The following is a 15,907-nucleotide window of genomic DNA, read 5'->3' on the forward strand; positions in this document are numbered from 1 at the left end:
TTATTGTTTCTTTTCCTAAGAATCTGCGTTTATCACTCGCTACAAGGAAGGACTGGACTCTATTGTTTCCTTTGTTTTCCTAGCCTCCAAAGCCACTTTCTGTTCAACACTCATTTTACCTCCTCCCCGCACCTGGAATATTCTCTTTCTCCTCACCAAGTCAACCAACCAGGCTCTCTTTCATCAAACAGAACCTCAAAACCCATTGTCTCTACATTCTAAGTGAATAACTGGTTTGTACAGATGCTGATTTTTTTCTCCTGCTCTGAGTGTTTTCACAAATTTTAAGATGCCAAATCTTCCTTTTCATGAAATGGCCATTGACTCAAATGCAAATTATCCTAACCTTGTTGTTGCCATGTTTTAGAACTATTACCTTGTAGTTTGGTGATTAAAAAAAAAAAACTCTTTCCCTTTTCTTTTTAAAAAACTCACTCCAAACTCAATACCAAAATATATGAGGTGTCATTTGTCAAAATACAAAGACAGAATCAATTTTTTTAAGTAAAAATGGAAATATAATCTTGAATAAATTAGAATTTAATCAATGACATCAATATCTCCCTTCTGAATGGGCTGGAGATCCTCATTTCACTTCTGCACAGGCTCTAAAGATCGACCTTCATTCTGTACATGTTCTACATGTGCACCTCACTTCTGAATGTGCTTTAGATGCACACTTCACTACTACCTTTTGTTGTAGGCAGAATATAGTTGAACAATTTTTAATCTATTCTGATAGTCTGTCTTTTAACTGGTAAATTTAATCCATTTACGTTAAAGTGATTGCTGAGAAGAAAGGACTACTGCTATTTTGCCATTTGTTTGCTTTATGTGTTATATCCTTTTTGTTCTTTAGTTCCTCTGACACTGCCTTCTTTTGTGGTTGATTCATTTTTTCGAGTGTGCCATTTGGATTCCCTACTCATTTCCTCTCCTGTATACTTTTAAGTTATTTTTTAGTGATTATCATGGGGATTATAATTAACAGACTAACTCTATAACAACCTAGTTTAGATGGATACCAACTAAGCTTTAATAGCATACAAAAACTCTGCTCCTGTATTTCTCTCCCCTTATGCTCTTATTGTCACAAATTAAATATTTATATACTGTGTGTCCATTAACATAGATTTATAATGAACATCTTATGCATTTGTCTTTTAAATCATATGGGAAAATTGAAAGTTACAAGACAAAAATATAATACTGGCTTTTATATTTACCTATATGAGTTACTTCTACCAAAGTTTTTCATTTCTTCGCATGGCTTCAATTCACTGTCCAGTTCCCTTTTATTCAGCCTGAAGGACCCTGCTTAGCATTTCTTACAGTGTATGCCATTAGCAATGAGCTCTTTCAGCTTTTGTTTATTGGGAAATGTCTTAATTTCTTTTTCAATTTTGAGGAGCAGTTTTTCCTGATATAGAATTCTTGGTTGGCTTTTTGTTGTTGTTGTTATCAGCACTTTAAACATGTCACTCACAGCCTTCTGCCCTCCATGTTCTTCTGATGTGAAGTCAGCTGTTAACTTTATTAAGTTATCATTTGTGTGTGATGAATTGCTTTTATCTTGCTGCTCTCAAGATTCTCTGTGTTTAGCTTTTGATAGTTTGGTAATAAGATGTCTTCATGTGGATTTCTTTGGAGTTCATCTTACTTGAGGTTTATTGAAATTCTTGGATGTGTAGATTCATGTCTTTCATCTAATTTGGGAAGTTTTCAGCCATTATGTCTTCAATATTACTTCTGCCCCTTTCTCTCTCTCTTCACCCTCTGCAATTCCCATAATGTTTATGTTAGTAGAGCTGATAGAGTCCCACAAATCCTTTAGGTTGTGTTATTTTCCACCATTCTTTTTTCTCTTTCTGCCCTAAGACTCAATTTCAATTATCCTATCCTTACATTTGTTGCTTCTTCTTTTGCCTGCTCAGATCTACTGCTGAATCTCTCTAGAAAATTTTTCATTTCAGCTATTGTACTTTTCAGCTTCAGAATTTCTATTTGGTTTCTTTTTATAATATCTATGTCTTCATTGATATTCTTTATTTTTTCATTGTTTTGTTAGTTTCCTTTAGTTCTTTATCCATAATTTCATTTAGATGTTTAGATTTTGTCTAGTAAGTCTAATGTCTGAGCTGGCTCAGAGCTGTCTTCTGTCAATTTATTTTTTCCTATTAATAGCTATACGGTCCTGTGTCTTTGTATGCCTTGTAATTTTTGTTGAAGATTTTGTTGACATTTTGACATTACAATGTGGTAACTATGGAAATCAGATTCACTCCCCCTTTAGGGTTTGCTGTTATTGATTGTTGAGGGTTTCAGTCATCCATTTGCTAAGTGACTTTTCCCAAACTTTTTTTTTTTTTTTTGCAAAGACTGTATTCTTTGTTATGTGCGATTCCCTAAAGTCTTTCATTGTCAGCAGTCAGTGATCTGACAGAGATTTCCCTAAATGCTGAAATTTAGCAATCTCTTTCTTCTTTAAGCTTTCCCCCAGTTGTTGTAAGTTATTTTTTTTTTTATTACATTCTGGAGTTCTGAAAAACATAATTCTATCTTTTTTTTACCAGCTTAATGGCTGCTTCAGTGGAGGGACCAATTCTTAGAGCTTCCTACTTCACTGTTTCTGTTACATCACTCATGCATCTTACTTCTGAATGTCTTCTAGGTGCAGACCTCACTTCTGTAAATACTCTAGATGCACAACTTACTTCTGAATGTGCTCTAGATGTTTATCTCATTTCTTTCTGTATAGTACTAGATGTATACATCACTTTTGAATGTGCATCCAGATACATGCTTCCATGTGCCCAATTAAATTTGAGTTTATCTCCAATTAGAAGACAAGGGACTGTAAGAGGAATGACTTTTCTTAGGTTATATATATTTATTCTATGGCAAAGAGAAATTTCTTTCATATTTACATATGTTTCTTCCTTTCTATCCTTTTCTCAGAATGGGCCTTAATAATTGCTCTTTACCAATTTTGCTTTAGACCTATAGACTAGAATTTGTAATAAAGTATGCCAAAAAGCAGTGTTGACAAAAAAGAACTGTGATTCCTTTTTGTCTCAGTTTTCCAGTAGTCCCCTATGAGGAATAATGAGTTAATGCTTGCAAGCCCCTCTGAAGTATTAGGATATTACATATTACTGAGAAGAGGCAAGAGCCGTATGTTAAAAATTAATTGGAGGAAACCACTTGCAGATTGTAATAATGAAACATCCCAAGTTCCAAGGGCACTGGGGACTTCAAGTAAACAAGCCCTCATTAATTTGGCTAATTAGTCACTTGCTGTATTTGCTAGTTTAAAAGCGGCACCCTTTTAAGCAGAAAATTGAGCTGTAAAGTGCTAAGAGCCATATGTGGGTAAAGATGGCGTCAGTATCCTACACCTAGGATTTCAAACCACATCTCCTATATTGAGAAACACATTTAGGATATTTGGGTAGTTCAGAGTCATCCAAATAACCTGAATTGACAGAGGGAAGATGAGAAAACAGGCCCTGCTCTGCTAGATAGCAGAAAAGAGAGAAGGTTAGGGAGAAACTGATGGGAATTGCTATTATATTTTTTTTTCCAAAGGGAAGCCAAAAGGTTTTTTCAGACTTGGCTTCACATACACGGGCAGTGCCTTGTTATTGGCCAACACTGAGGCAAGAGAAAGGGGAGAGGCAAGTTTGATTCCTCTGACTGGCAAATACACAATCCCATGTACTCCAACTCCTGAGAACCTTGTCTCATAATAAAAGAGAAAATTAGATAACTCATGTAAACTGTGGCAAAGCCTGGTGAACTCTTTTGCCACAGAGAGTCTCAGTCCATTGAACTGAATGCTTGTGTCTACCAGATGCAGCGTCTTACTGTCCTAGGCTGGGTTAAATTTCCATTTCACTTTCCATTTCCTTTTATAACACCATCACTACCGTGGCTTCCTGATTAGCAGTTGGATATTCCCTGGCTCCAATAGCATTATATTTATAAGCTAGCTCCCAGGGTGAGTCAGACCTAATATGGCTAAACCACCCATCGTATGTTTAATAGTTTCAATCACTGAAAAAATTTCCTAATCTTATTTTCAAACCCTAGTGATCCATTCATTCAAATTCAATTAAAAATTTTACTGAACACATATTATGTACAAAAGCACCAACTTGTAGAGAGTACAAAAATGACTAAAATTTTCCCTATCTTAAAGGTCCTAAAATTTGCCACTGCAAGCAATTATCACCTGCAGGATAAAGGGTATGCTACTCATGGTAGAATACAATGGCTGATTTCCTATCCTCTAGAAAACTGCAATAGCTTCCAAATCCAACTCACTTAGAAATCCATGATTCCAAACACATTAATTTAAATGAATTCTCATACAGCACTTGCACTTTCCACCACTATGTTTGTCCCAGAACAGTTCTCTCTGCTTACTTTCCAAGCACAGTTCAAGTGGACCAGAGCTGCAGAGAAACTGTGGGAATAAACAGGGTTTATGTAGTCCATGCAAAGAGGAAATGTAAATATCCTTTTAGCAGGCAAAAAACTAGAATATATTTTTGAGTGTTGCTAATGAGTGGAAGAAGCAAGCTGCTTTAATCATGCCGTGGTGCAAATTGGATTTTTATGGGTTTCCTGTGGTGTTCAAGGTGTTGCTCCTTTCCAGTATTTTAGGAAGGAAAGCTTTGTGTTCTAAGAATAGCTTCATTGATAATTCTCCCCTGGGCACAAAAATATTCTAATCTGGACTAGTAAATTTTATCTGAAGAGCCTGAAACTTTCAATGAGTGTGAAGTGTATCATTAGGCCTTTGGGTTGTTGTTTGTTTTTCACCCACTTCAAGTGCCCATAATTCAATGGTTTTTAGTATATTCACAGATAAGTGCAGCCATCACCACTGTGAGTTTTAGAACACTTGCATCACCTCAAAAAGAAATCCTGTACCCTTTAGCTATCACTCTTGTATCTTCCCATTCTCCCGTCCTCTAGGCAACTACTTATCTACTTTCAGTTTCTACAGACTTCCCTGTTCTGGAAATTTAATATGAATAGAATCATATACTCTGTGGTCTTTCATGACTGTCGTCTTTCACTTATCATATTTTCAAGGTTCATTCATGTTGTAGCATGTCAGTGCTTTGTTCTTTTTTATGGCGAAATTAAATTCCATTGTATGAATATACCACATTTTGTTTATTCATTTGTCAGTTGGATAAACTGTACATTTGAGTTGTTTCTACCTTTTGGCTATTATAAATAAAGCCACCATAATCATTTGTGTGCAAGTTTTTATGTGGACATATGCTTTCATTTCTTTTGGCTATATACCTAGGAATAAAATTGTTAAGCTATATGGTAACTCTAGGTTTCATCATTTGAAGAACTGCCAGACTGTTTATCAAAGTGGCTGTACCATTTAATGTTCCCACTTACATTCCCAGAAGTTTATGAGGATACCGATTTTTTCAACATTCTTTCAGACACTTGTTATTATCTGACTTTTTTTATTTGAGCCATCCTAATAGATATGAAGGGCTATTTCACGATTCTGATTTACATTTCTCTGATGATTAATGATGCCAACCATCTTTTCGCTTGCTTATTGGTCATTTGTATATTTTTCTTGGAGAAATGCCTATAGAGATCCTTTGCCTATTTTTTAATTGGGTTATTTGTCTTTTTATCATTGAGTTGTAAGCGTTCTTTATATACTCTGGATATAAGTCCCTTATTGGATATATGATTTGCCAATATTTTTTCCCATTAGACTATCTTTTCACTTTCTTGATGTTGTCCTTTGGATCACAAACATTTTTAATGTTGATGAAGTTTTAAAGAAACTTTGTAGCACGGTGTTTTCAACAACTCAGCAGCATGGATCAGCTTTTGACATTGCCGACCTCCCTCAGCCCCCTCTTTGACATGACCACCTCTGAATTCCTCCTGTTCATCCCCACAGCCCTTCCCTCTTCTTGCCCATTCGCCTCAAGCCACAGTCTTTCCTTCCATCTCGTAGACACATTAAGCCTTTTCTTAGATTTGAATCTTGATATTCAGATATCAGTTCAAATATTACTTCCTCAAAGAGGCCCCCCTGACACCCATCTGAATCACATCTAGTCATTATCACATTACTTGTTTGATTTTCCTCATAACACATCTTGGTTGTTTATTTACTTGTATAAATACTAAATTATTGCACCAGAATAAAAGCTCTATTAGTGTATCCATTAGTTATCTATTTTGTTCACTGCTGTATCCGAAGTTCCTAGAATAGGAACATGCCATATAGTAGGTGCTCAATAAATATCTGTTGAATGAATGAATGAATTCTCTAGCCCAGACATTATGCTAGGTACTAGGGGCAAAAGAGTAAATAAGACAGATCCCTGAACAAGGGTAGTGTCCCATTAAAAATATCCCTTGTGGTCAGTGTTCTTGGAGGAGATATATTTGTTTGTAGGAGATTCATTTGGCAGGATGAATTCATTTTTTCATTATTAAGTTTTTTTAAATATTTTATTTACTTATTTGAGAGAGAGAACACAAGCGGGGGGGGGGGGGAGGTACAGAGAGAGGGAGAAGCAGACTCCCCGCTGAGCAGGGAGCCTGATGATCCCAGGACCCTGGGATCATGACCCAAGCCAACGGCAGGCGCTTAACCAACTGAGCCACCCAGGCACCCAATTTCTTCATTTTAATTCCAGTATAGTTAACATACAGTGTTATATTAGTACCAGGTGTACAATATATTGATTCAACAATTCTATACATTACTCAGTGCTCATCATGTCAGTGTAGAGTTAATTTTTAACTCTTTACTTTTAAATGAACTGCCTCAAAGATATGCAATATTCAGGATTCCTTTAGTCAACTTTATTCTGTTCACAAATACACTTTTCATTGCATTTCATTCTTGCTAACTCACCTTATGAGATTTTTTTTTTACGTTTATCACTACTAGCAAAGAGAAGTGAATAGATCTGATTATACTCTCTTCCTCCACGTCTAACTGATAAATCATAATGATAATCATAATCACAATGCTTTTTAGAAAACGTCTGCTGCCCTACCCGAAGGAGGGAGGAAAAAGCTATCCCCCTCTTATGATCTAGTTGAAAGACCCACACTGGCCACTGGGAGGCTGGGTTTCAGTCCCAGCTTACCTGGAATTAGCTGTGTAACCTTAAGTGTTGTGTACTTTTTTAGGCTCCAATTTCTTCCCCAGTGATTTTCAGTTGATAAAATCTTTGCTACTTAATTTATGGAATTTGTGTGAGGATCAAATAGGGTAGATGTCAAAATACTTCTAGCTCCTCCGGGGCAGGGAATGTGCTGTAATCAACTCAGTATCTCTAGGGACACCCAGATTTAATCAGGTGCAAAAACACTTCCTGAAAGAATCCATACTCTTAATGCACCTCCATACTCTTGCCTAACTGATTTCTTCTGCCTGGAATGACACTTGCCTTCCCTTTCCCCCCTAACTCCCTTCCATGTGTCAATGTTTGCATAAACACCCTTTCACTCTAAGGAATGCTGGTTTTGAATATTCTGAGCTTTAGAATCTTCAATGTAACAGTCATATAGGGATTAACAGCTTCAAGATTAAATAGGAATGACTGAAGATATACTCTGTAACAGGAACCACATACATACACGCTATAACAAACTAGAAAGGACATTCAGTGCGTTTCCAAGTTTCCAAGTCCGAAGAAACTAGTGATAATTCTTAATCAGCATGCCAAGAAATGTCTACTATGAGCTGGTCTAGAGCATTCTTTTTGCAGTCTCTGTGATACTTCTGTCTGCCCATACTGCTCATCTTCTTTGCCATCGGCATTAATATATTCACTCCTTGCTTCAGAGTTTGTTTCAGAAGCTGTTAGGTGTTGCTTATGCATGTTTTCAAAGCAAGTACAGCTGTGCAGATTGTGCACTGCAAAGAAGCACCCAGCTTGGTGGGAGTGGGGGAGTGGTAGGAGTAAGGGCTGAAATCCAGACTGTTCTGTGCTAGCCATACCAGGAAGAAGAGGTACCTTTTGTACTCTGTCCCCCTAGAAGCAGCAACATTTGGCAATTTATAGTATATAAGCTTGTAGAAGCTCTCTTTCAAAATACCAAGTGAAGAACTCAGTCTTCATCAGTTAATTTCTACAGAAGAATGCATCCCTCCAAAACTCTGGGTAAAGGGGCCAGCTCTAGGATGCTGGCTTTGCCTCTCCCTAAACTCGATGCTTCTGGTCCAGGGCCCATGGTCTCTCTCTTCTTGATCAGTGTTCACCATCCTGAAAGAGAAGGCATTCTTTAACCTTTTGGTGAAACGTTCATTTCTTGATTGGGGTCTGAACTGAGAACTCTTCTCTCTCTGGGATAACACTTCCTCTGTTTCAGAAGTCACTCATCCCAGTGGTAGTGATGGAGGTTGATGACAGTTAAATTATGTAATGCTCAATATCCTGGGGGCTACACATGCATTACAGCTAAAACGTAGCATCTAATTAGGAGGGCCACTCGATCTGTGAATTCTACCCCTATTTTCTTTGCTCTGAAACATTTACATTTCACAATATTGGGGTGAGGAATAAAGTAACTGTATAATGTTTGACTGAATACTAAAGAGGAATGAAACCACTTGCAATATTTTTTCAACATTTCTCTAAGACCTTAATGAAATTTTAAGTTTCAAGGTGCTCCGCACAATTGAAATACATAGGATCTCCTATAAGGAAATTTTCACAGAAGCCAAAAACTCCATCGTCATTAAAATTAAATATGTTGTCATTAAAAGAAGTGGGCTTCTTTTAAATGCACTGAAATGTAAAAATATTACTTCAAACTTAAGTCCAACACACCACAAAAGGAGGAGGAGATAGCTGTTGAAAGAATTAATAATGAGAAATGACAGAACTGTTTTATATCTATCGCTCTTTGTGTTTCCCCCCTCTCCTTAAAAGCAAAGATACTATAACAAAAAATTTAATAAGTAAAAATACATTTTAAATGAAAAACCATGATTAACTTATTAAGAACCATTAAGTATATAATTACAAGGATTCTATTACATTAAGATACCAATTTCTTTAAAGCCAGAAATAATACCTACTGAAACTTTAATTATTTAAATGAGAAGAGAAAGAGGCATGTTATCTTCTCTGACAAAGATTAAAATCAATTTAATTGCTTCTCTGCTGCCTTGACATGATTCTCGCTGTGAGTCAAGCAACCAAAAAGGGAAATTAATACCGCAGCTGTTAATCAAGTGATATCCGTGCACTCCGTTTGATTACATCAGGGAGAAAACCGTTGCTACTCGGCTGACTCGGGCGTCCACGCCACTCACTCGGTGTTGTTGGTGGGAGTTGGGTGAGCTCTGAGAGGTGCTGAGTCTGGACTTAATTTTGAGAGCCTGTGAGAGCCCCGGCTGAGGCTCGGCCTCAGGAAATTGCAGGTTGCTGTGCTGGAGCCTGAGTAAAGGCAGTTCTATCAAGACAGAGGTCTGTTCCAAATTAAATTCACCCTTTGGCTCCTGATTCTACTGTCCACAGTGTGAAGTACAAAGAAACGCAAGGGCATCTCAGGGCTGGAGAAGGAGAAAGAATATGAGAAACTGGCTAAGATGGATGATTTTTTGCCTGTCGAGCATAACAATATATTTTTCAAGGTAGACAGCAGCAGTTTCCAGAGGTCAAATACCAACTGTCTCACCCGAATTAGAACACGCATTTGAAAGCCAGGTACAGTGGCAAGCGCTGTGCACTCAAGGCCCTAGATGTGCTGGTTTCAAAGCGAGGCTTTTGTTCAACACTGGCGCTGAGTGAACATCCAGCAGCATCCACACTTGGCAAACTAATGTATCTGATTGTAAGAAAATGGTATTGTGAAATATTTATGAGGCTGGAAATACAAACCAGTACCCTGCCTCATCATGTCTTATCAGCCCTTGTTAACTTCACAGATGATGAGAGGCACCAGGATAACCGAGGTTGTCAAAACGAATGGATCTCAGGCACTTTGCACCCATGGAGCTCAGTTTCATCAAAAGTCCCTTTTTTCAGGAACTTTTTTCTATTGTTATGTTAATCCCCATACATGACATCATTAGTTTTAGATGAAGTGTTCCATGATTCATTGTTTGTGCATAACACCCAGTGCTCCATGCAGAACGTGCCCTCCTCAATACCCCTCACCAGGCTAACCCATCCTCCCACCCCCCTCCCCTCTAGAACCCTCAGTTTGTTTTTCCGAGTCCATCGTCTCTCATGGTTCGTCTACCCCTCCGATTTCCCCCCCTTCATTCTTCCCCTCCTGCTACCTTCTTCTTCTTCTTCTTTTTTTTTCTTAACATATATTGCATTATTTGTTTCAGAGGTAGAGATCTGAGATTCAACAGTCTTGCACAATTCACAGCGCTTACCAGAGCACATACCCTCCCCAGTGTCTATCACCCAGTCACCCCATCCCTCCCACCCCACCCCCCACTCCAGCAACCCTCAGTTTGTTTCCTGTTTGCCTTCACTTTTCAGAGACGGAGGTGGATAATAACAAATCTTGAATAAATACATTCCTGAGGAGAAGATTCTTCTGAGAACCTTACCTTTTTCCTGGATAGGAGAAAAAAAACCCAGTTAGGGAGTGAGAAATTCAGTTCAGAGGAAAAAGTTTTGTGTTTGGGCTTTTGAACATCCCTGCCAGTGACATGAAAGGATCATGAGGAAAGTGCCCAGTCGGAGGAGAAGCCTGCGTTTAGCAGGAATATGCAGACAGGCAAAACAACACCAAAAAACAAACAAAAAAAACACATACTGCTCCTCCCTGACCAAAGGGTACTCCACATTTTTTACATTTCAGAAAATTCATCTTGGCTCAGGTAAGCCCATGGGATGAGTTAAGATGCCCATCAGCTCTTATTTGATCTGAGCCCAGTTCACCTGTCCCCAGGACCTTGCAGAAGACTCTGCTTGGCTCTTTTTCATCAAATACAACTCATCCTACTATATTGGATCGCCTTGCTGTTAGCCTGGCACTGCCCCTCCCCATTCCAATTTGACCAAATTGAAACAGATGCCCAGAGGCCACAGAGATCAAGACTGGTATAACAAAATTTGGAGCCAGTTTCCGAGCTTAAATCGATATTTAACGGTAAGCCTGCTTTTATTTATTTATTTTTTGGCAGGCTTTTCCTGGCAAATGTCACTTTAAACTGAAAGCCAGAAGCCTTAATTATAAAGGACGCCGTTCAGGCTATATTTTGAAAAACAATAACTCATTTGACAAGCCAACCTGGTCGTTTAAGGGATTGTGCTCCCCCAGAATCAGGCAAGGAGAGGAGTGTTATTGCTTTCTGTACCCTTCAAGGATGTATTTAATTACCTCATCTTCAAGCACGCGGAGACCATTCAAATAGGGGAGAGGAAGACAGGGGGAGTGAGAGCCAGTCGCCTTCTCAGTCAAGCCCAGCAGAAGCCCCGGGCCCACCAGCAACATCACAGGCACACCACTCGGAGCCGGTGCCCGAACGGGATCCATGGAAACGAGCGCAGTGGAAAACACCCGCCAGGGCAAGGGAGGATCACCCACGGGACTTACGCGCCCGGACCTCTGGCTAGAACGGAAGACCCGCACGCACACTATTCCACGGTGATCTTTGTTTCACCTCTCTGCTCCCCAACATGTGTGGCAAAGCTTCTCTTGATGAGTCCACAACACAACAACTGGGAAAGAAGTGACATTAGGTCCGAGACATAAGCCCCATTGGGCTTGCTGGGCTCAGCCAGCCTGGACTAGAGATTTTGTTGCTTTAGCATAATTTTCGGAATGAGTTGGAGATACCAAACTTCCGTTTTTATCTCGCCTACTTTGAACAGTGATAGCAAAACAGAAACAGATGATCCACCTAAGTTATTATTAAAGAGAAAAAAAAGAAAACCAATGCACACACGGGTATATAAATGAATCCACACCCAACTTATCGAGCATAATACAGCTCACCAAGAAACAGAAGGGACTCAGAGCAATCACGTAAGGAGGAAAAAACCAGTCCCCACATGGGCATCAAGCCTGTTTCTCCCGTGTCTGCCAGAACAGAGTCAGGAATGGTAGTCTTTCTCTATGTTGTTATGTTGTTTTACAAATGCAGACCAGCCTCCAGCTACCGTTCTCTTTCCTCTAGAAAGTAAAAATTCCAGGAAGCTTCTCCCCCTTGAAATGCCACCCCCAACGTCCACACCCCCATCTCCCCACCCAGGCCTTCCAGAGACTTGACACTTGCCTTTTGCTTCTCCTCCAGCTCTGGGCAAAATGACTTCCACAGGATCTCTTCCAGACACTCCTATAGGTTCTCACACCCACCTCTGTGAGCAAACCAAGGAGGGGGGGAGCCCCATCTACATGGACACAAACACAGTTGTAGGGCTTTAATTTCATTTCATCGACTTCTCTTTGCAGCTCGTCTGTCTCTCCCACGTCTGCCGCCCGCAGCAGGAGATTAAAAGAACAGAGGAGGTAGAGCTCTTGTGAGAACCACGGGAATTTTGGCAGAACCTTTATAGGAACCATATGGCAGCAACTTTGCAATACAGGAAACACTTCTAAGGGAGAAGATATTATTATTCCCAAGAAATTTTTCTCACCCGCACAAGGGAATTGGGCACTCCTGCCACAGGATGGGAGTAATATTTTCTGGAAAGACTGTATGGATACAGGTTGTATCTAACCTTAATGTAGCTAGTCATAACAGGTCATCATTATAACCCGCAATATATTTTACTAATCCCAAAAAAGAAAAGACAATACGTGGTATTTCTGATATTCCCTAGTTACCACAACCTGCTTATTGCACATTTTACTCATCTGTGTAATGAAGGGACTGAACGAGATGAATGGTTTTTTAATTTTTTTATCTTTGTCATAACTCCTTTTTTCAATCAAAATCTTATTCAGAAGAACTTCAGTACGTAAAACGAGATAGCGACAGAGCACATCTGGATGAAACAAGGGTCAAAGGTCTGGGTCTGCGTTCTTAGCTTCCTACTGACTTTTTTCTTCTTTCCTTTTTCTTTTTCTTTCTTTTATTTTTTTCAAGAGTCTTCCCCCAGATTATTATTGTTTGTTCATTTTAAACAAGTAGAACAATGAGAGACACCCATCACCTCCAGTTCTACCAGATCCAAACACGCTTTACTTTCTGGGTAAAGAAAGACAAGCTATGAGTTACATTGCCTCGTGGGTCTGTGACTCTGCAACCAGCTCCACAGTCCATGTGGACCATAGACTTCTCCCATAATTATTTCAGGGGGCAGAACTCAGCTAACAACCAGGAGCAGCACTCCCAGAGGAGGTCCCAGGACGTTGCCTCCAGCCCACACAGCCATCGAGTGTGTCATGAATTAGACATAGCCATGGAGGAAAAAGAAAAAAGTGGCTGAAGAAGGGCATCACCACCCCCAAACCACCTCCGATTTAGAGCTTCAAGAATGCTCTTGTGAGAATGCATCAGAAATCTCATACTGCAGGGATGCCTGTATATGGTTTGAATTTTTAAAATATATTTGAACTTAAGTTCACTCTTGACGTAATAGGTACGCTTTATTTCCTAGGGTATCTTGATTTCCTCCCCCCTCAACTGTTTAGTCCTAAACGAAAGAACTCTGCAGATACTTTAAAGGAAATGCTCCTGAACCAAGGGAACCCAGATGGAAGCATGATGGCAGTGGCCTATTGAGAAAGAATATAAAAACACCCTTTAAATGTGGTCACTATAGATACATATGTGCTTATTATTATTCCTTGAGAACATGTTCTAGAACAAGCAGTAATATAATTTACTTTCTCTGGGCAAAAATTAGGATGCTTTCAAGAAATAAGCATTCCAAATATAGTAGGAGAGTTGCAGAAGTAGTTCATTTCATAGGAAACATGTAAGACCAGTTCCAGTCCTCCATGACCAACGTTTGAGTTTTGGAATAGTGTTAGTTTGCCTTAGAAGTTAGTTTTAGAAGCCATCACTTTTTCCTGGATGAAAAACCTTGAGTATTTTACTTAACTTTTCAGAATCCCTCACCTGAAAATGTGATGATGATGATGATGATGATGATGATGCCTACATCCAGGCTAAATCTACTTCACAAGAGTAGAAAGGAGCTGGAACTTGAGTACTAGCCAAGGAGCCTAGTTCTACCACCTAGGTTCTGGGACTGGTAGGGTCAGCCTCAGACCAAGACATACTGGATACCTAGCAAGCTAGGTATTGTTATTTTTTTTTAAATATCTTTCAACATTATCTACAGGAGATGTTGGGGGCTAAGATGAGAAAGAACAACTTCTATCTATCAAATTCTATCTTGCCCACTATTACTACTCAAGAATTTACCTTGGGTGTCTTATCACCTTCCCTCCAAAGCAGCTTCTCTGTGTTTTTCTTACAATATATACAGTACTGTCCCTGAGAGGAGTTCCAGAAATATCATTTTTCTCTATCTTTTCAAATTTCCAGGGATAGTTCAGACCCCAAGGATATTCTAGTGCTCTAAATTATTGACAATGTAGGAAATGACCCAGGTGACCTCCCAATTTAAGCTTAGTCTGGGTAGGGCCTCCTCCCTGACAACTTCCCAGCTGAGCTGACCTTCCAATTTAATTTGATTCTGGGTGGGCTGCCCTAGCAGATCCATCAAATAATATCAGAGTGAGTGGCAACCAAAGACTTTGGTGTTGGGGGTCCAGCTGAGACAAACAATAGCAGTTAATAAATCAAAAAGACGAAAGCAGGATTGAAAGTGAAAAAGGATATTCTCTGGAGCTGAGACTAAGCGACTAGAACCAAGCAGAAACAGGTCAGGCAGGAAGGAGGTGTGTCCTGGTACCTGGGTCTTGGGCAACAATGATAGATGATTGTGCCTTGTCCTGATACTTATCAGGGACTCCAAGGTGTATCACTGTGCTAGGGTGACTTAAAGGTCGAGGAAGACAGGCTCTAGAGCTGTCATGAAAACTAAGTATGATAATGCATGTAATGGCTCTTGCTATTAGTGAGCCGCTGTTCTGTAATTAATAAGCAAATGTTGTGATTACTACCTCTACTGCCTTAATTACTGATGTCTCCCAACTACAATTTCCTTGGCATTCTTAGTCCTTGCAGAGAACGTAATTAATGCTAGAGAAAGACATTAATAAAGATCATGAGTTTGGGATTCAGAGAGAGCTGAATTCAAATTCCAACCCCATCACGCATCAGCTGTATGAGCTTAATCAATTCACGTAACCTGGAGCCTCAAGTTTCTATTTTTCAAAATGGGGATGATACTGATGGCTTGAAGGGATGCTGTGGGACTGAAGGCAGCATTCATAAAGGGTCTGGCCCACAGTGGTAGTCAGTAAATGAAATGCATTAGTGTTATTATTTTCATTTAAGTTGAACCATCGCTGTAGGAATCTTGGAAGGAGAGGAATGATTTTTTTCCATTTACAAAAAAAGGACAATTCCTCAGGGCACTCCAACCAGAGGAGGAAGCCCTCAATGTAAAACCATTAACATATGCATTCTTAAACTATTCAGACGATAGCAAGAAAACTCCAGGGTTGGCACAAAGTAGCTCCAGTTTACTCTTGTGGTGTCCTTTCTTAGCGGATGGAGGGAGGTGGGAAGGCTTAAATGTCCTAAGAGTTTGATTAACAGGGGGTTTTTTTAGAAGAAAAACTTTTTTCTTGACTTGTGATTTGGGGATTTTAAAGTTCTAAATTGACTATCGATGTCTTCAAAGATTAGAGAAGAATATTTGAACTTCCCAGATTGCATGAAAAACTGTGGGAGTATTTCACATGTCTGTAGAATGGTTTAAAAAAAAAAAAAAAAAAAAAAAAACCTCAGCAAAAATGTGCTCCCCACAGACTGACAGAAACGTGCTGAAACGTC

This window comes from Mirounga angustirostris, unplaced genomic scaffold (assembly GCF_029215605.1).
Source record: "Mirounga angustirostris isolate CCGP_5_RB_7025 unplaced genomic scaffold, mMirAng1.0.hap1 SCAF_4, whole genome shotgun sequence".
NCBI classification, from domain to species: Eukaryota; Metazoa; Chordata; class Mammalia; order Carnivora; family Phocidae; genus Mirounga; species Mirounga angustirostris.